At 38.5% G+C, this 4,791-nt stretch overlaps 1 non-coding gene across 1 annotated transcript; it reads right to left on the bottom strand.

Annotated features, from left to right (window-relative positions):
• Positions 1 to 1,137: 1,137 nt before the first annotated feature.
• Positions 1,138 to 1,210, bottom strand: TRNAN-AUU (transfer RNA asparagine (anticodon AUU)). Its single transcript has one exon. It is a non-coding gene; the product is annotated as a tRNA-Asn (tRNA).
• Positions 1,211 to 4,791: the final 3,581 nt, after the last annotated feature.

Below are 4,791 nucleotides of genomic sequence, written 5' to 3'. Positions count from 1 at the left end.
TAACAGAATTTTGATATTAGTCCCTACGTTTTTAAAATAAACAATTAAAATTTAATAATTTTCTGATTTCCTTTCTTGCAAACAAACGGACGTATTTTTTAAATGAAATCAATTAACAAAATTCTGTTACAGAGAAAAGTTTCCTAATAGTCTAAAGAATAAGTATTCTAAATTTCATGCATGTATCTTTAATAGTTCAGAAATTATATCCATTTTTGTCTGGCAATGCAGCAAAAAAAAAAAATGAAGTTACTGGAAACCGATAAAAGCGGGCGTGTGATTTAAAAATCCATAGCGCAGGAAGTTTAAAAATGACGTCTCAATATCCGATAAGGGCATAAATACCCACAAAATGTTATGCTATGCATTCCACACATATCACAGAGTATTTTAAAGATTTTTTTTTAATTTACTCATTTTTCCCCAAAAAATACCATTCTCTGCCCTTAAATTTAATCCATCTTACACAACTAACAAGAGAATTGAAGGGGATGTGAAATATGTAAATTCCAGTGTTCGTTAAATGCTGTACAAACACTCTAAGCATAAGTGTAAGAGTGAATCGGAACTCGCCATTCTTTTTCATTAGTATACTGACTTATGGTTTCGAAAGTAAGAGTAGCCATACGTCCCGATAAATGAAGACTCTCCTGATTTTTGGACTTTAATAGAGCCTAAGCTCTTCGTACTGCTTAAAAATGTAATTAATATGAATGTACCTGTGTTGCATGAATAAAACTACAAACACCATTTAAAATTGTAAGATAGAAAGAACTCATTCAAAGCTAGGCTTTCAGGTAATGCTCCCTGTAAAGCAGATTTGAATAATTCCAAGGGAAAAATTGTTCCGCGCCGGGTATTGATCCCGGGACCTCTGGTTGAACGTACCATTGCTCTGCCAACTGAGCTACCCGAGAACTCCACCCGACATCGTCTCAACTTTTCCCTTTTATATCTACACAACTCGCGTTGGGCTGACGAAACGCCAGAGACCCACATCGAGTGCACACAATCTCTGTGTGACTTGGAATTGTGGTTTTCTGTTAACGTACACATTGACGTATATATTACTCAAATCTAGACTTTCATGTAATGCTCCCTGTAAAGCAGATTTGAATAATTTCAAGGGAAAAATTGTTCCGGGGCCGGGTATCGATCCCGGGACCTCTGGTTGAATGTACCAGCGCTCTACCAACTGAGCTACCCGGGAACTCCACCCGACACCGTCTCAACTTTTCCCTTTTACTGTGTACGTTAACAAAAAACCACAATTCCAAGTCACACAGAGATTGTGTGCACTCGATGTGGGTCTCTGGCGTTTCGTCAGCCCACGCGAGTTGTGTGGATATAAAAGGGAAAAGTTGAGACGGTCTCGGGTGGAGTTCCCGGGTAACTCAGTTGGCAGAGCGCTGCTACGTTCAACCAGAGGTCCCGGGATCGATACTCGGCCCCGGAACAATTTTTCCCTTGAAATTATTCAGAAAGAATTCACTTGCATACTGAGCACCGTGCCCGAGGAGCACTTATTGAAAGAAATTCAACACATAAGTGAAGCCTGAAAATTCTTCTTCTATCTGTTGAACGGACCTCACCTACACGAACCACCACTGTCGCTTGCTACAACCCTTTCGCTAGCCATAACGAAAGAAAGGCGCAGGGTCAGAAGTCCTATCTTTGCTTTCCTGTTGCCCCAGGACGTCAGACATAACCCATCTCAAAAACAATGAAACGCCATCGCGAGATTTTATCTCCGACAAAACGCAACGGTCATTATGCTAATTCAAATTAATTGGTTCTGGGGTTCGCGCTAGCCGGGGGGCAAGTACCGAGGTGAAAGGAGAAACGTTTCTGTAGTTGTTATTCGTTTAATCCGAGAGAATTCTCGTGCACGTGAACTTCTAACAAAGGAGCATCCCTTCACGTGTGCCTCCGAGCTTGGTTCGGGATGAATAAAAAATTAATGGGCCGATTGGCCTACTTTCATAAATACAATGTTGAGTAGAAGACGTCCGAAGAATTTTATGTGTAAGCAATACTTCCAGATCTTTCTTTGTGCAGTTACTGAATGTTACATGGAAGAAGAAATTCAGCGAACAAAAAACATTGCAAAGGATTATAAAACTTATAACATTACCTTATTAATTCATCATCATCATCATCATCATCATCATCAAGTCACGAGTTTAGGCTAGGGTTACCATGAGAATAAATTCTATAGGAGGACATGGAATCCAAAATAAGAGGACATTGCTGAAAAAAAGGAGGACTTTTTAAAAATTGGTATGAATGAAATTAAAGATAAAAACAATGGCTCACCTTAGTCAGTTTTCTCACTAGTTGCTGGATCAGTATTACATCTGTACTTATCGGTGGAGCCCACTTTATGCACGAGAGCCTGAACAGACAATATATATTATTATGATGTACCGAAGTACATACTGTTCTCCAACCAGGAGTTTAACCGTGAAAGGAATGTGCTTACTATTGCGTCATCTATTGGGGCGGAGTAGATAATGTTACCGTTATAACGTCAGTTTAAAAAACATGCGCTCTCCTGCATATGTTATTTCCTGTATGGAGGGATTAAACGACCAGGAAATTAACCGTGATCTAATTTTGTAACTAGGGTAGTATAAATATGTGTGTAACAGTGTTATCGTTTGTGCTTTGAGAGTTAGCCAATGGAGATGCGTGTACCCACGTGTGTGACCTTATGACATCAACATTCATTCACAGCATTACCCCGCTGCTTCTCATTCCCCTGAGACTTTCTCCTGGTTGGAGTACAGTATGATATGCGAAAAATAATCACTTAGTGATTTAAGACGGCGCTTATTCCGTCGAATCCTGGCCACTTAGTCACTTATAACGAGTGCAGCTCTGCACATATGTGGACATTGTCCCACTGCCATACATCTATGACGCAGTGCATGAGGGTAGGCCACTAGAGGGAACCCAAGAGGTGGAACTTAAACTGAGAGGATTCGATCCGACATCGGGATGGGAATCCGGTGTGGCTTAGTGGCCAGAGCATCAGCACGTAGAGCTGAAAACCCGGGTTCAAATCCCGGTGCCGGAGAGAATTTTTCTCTGTTCCACTCATCACCTGAACAGACAAACTTCTATCTTGTAACAAATAACTATGGAACTATTCACATGAAATTATATTTCACAATGATGATACATCTGACCGTCTCCGTTAGCATGCGATTTCATTATTTTGTCCATTGAGCAGATATTAGGGAAAATACTCTCTCAGCACTTCCATTGTGACTTGGGATAAATACATAGAATTGACTGTACAAGTTGCAGTGTCCGTCGATCAGTCCTAGTGAAATGGAGGAGTACACGAGAACGGAATAAGCAGACCTGATTTTCGAATACGGATGAGCCAATGGTAACAGTAGAAAAGCTCACAGATTGTATCGGGTTAAGTACCCACGTAGGAGACATCCGGCCCATACCATTTTTCCACGACTCCTTCAAAAGTTATGAGAAGGAAGGCACGTGGTGCCAAATTACAATTCCATTTCCACACAACTATTTTTGCTTATAACTTTCGACTCAGTCATTTCCGGACCATGGTTCCTTATCTCAAATTGATACATGTGCCCTTCGCCATCATCCCTGAAAGTTTGTAACACCACTTCGGAAACACCCTGTATTTCAACTATAATCTTTTCGCTGTAAGAAAAATCCTAATGTAAACAATAGCACGTGACTGAAGTGGGGCTTCATTGGCCGCTGTTTGACGCCTTAGATTCTCAGTACATGTTCCCGCCTATTGTTGTACATTCTGTTTCATGTTAAACATTTCCCGTTACTCGTCAAGTAGACCTAACCTCACTACTATGTATTCATTTGCTTAGGAAACATTTACTTTATAATTACTGTAATTAAAACTCACTTAACTTATTATTAGACATCGGATTTTTAGGCACTAAAAATTGAAGTTTTAGGCGCCTAAAATAAGCTCAAAATTTGTAAAATTAGGCTCTATTTTAATGAAAATAGGCATTTTAGGCACATCAAGGTATCATACTTATTTCTTTCACTGAAAGTTTTAGTTATACACTAAAATACGCACAAAAAAGTATGTTTAAACATTAAAAAAGAATACTATATTATATTTATAAACAGAGCTGCACAAATTTAATATATTGAAACTAATGAAATAATGATTATTGATATCAAGATTACTCATTTTAAGTTATTGAAATTCAGTTCCATGCTCAGACTTTATTATAATTATCTGCACAGTACACCACCAGAATTTTTTCTAAATTCTCCACAGTTAACCTTTGCCTTTTGTCACTGAGAATAATTTTGAAAGCAGAAAAACTTCTTTCAACCGAAACTGATGTGAGAGGCGCAAATTTTAAATTAGGTACAATAGAAACATCAATACTTACTGGAACATTTACACTTTCCCCCGATATCACTCTTGATACTTTTTCCAACAATGAAAATCCTACATTCTTATTTAATACGTTGTCCCACTTATTTTTAACTTTTTTCCCAGTTTCGCCCAAAGCAGAATGTATGTTCACTTAAGCTTCCTTTACTATTGCTATTTGGCTACAAAGAGATTGTTTTTCACGTTCTAATTGTTCAATGCTTGCAGGTATGAAAGAAAAGTTTGATGTTATGTAGGCAATATCGTTTTTCACTCGTGAGTCATTCAGACAATCTTTCACTGCTTTCACACACGCTGCACTATCAGTTTCAGGTAATTTATCAATAACTGTGACCACTTCTTTAAAATACTTAGAATAATACACCACTGACTGA

Source organism: Periplaneta americana, chromosome 11 (genome assembly GCF_040183065.1).
Source record: "Periplaneta americana isolate PAMFEO1 chromosome 11, P.americana_PAMFEO1_priV1, whole genome shotgun sequence".
NCBI lineage: Eukaryota > Metazoa > Arthropoda > Insecta > Blattodea > Blattidae > Periplaneta > Periplaneta americana.
The sequence above is the reverse complement of the archived record's forward strand: the minus strand, read 5'-3'. Positions and strand labels throughout refer to the sequence as shown.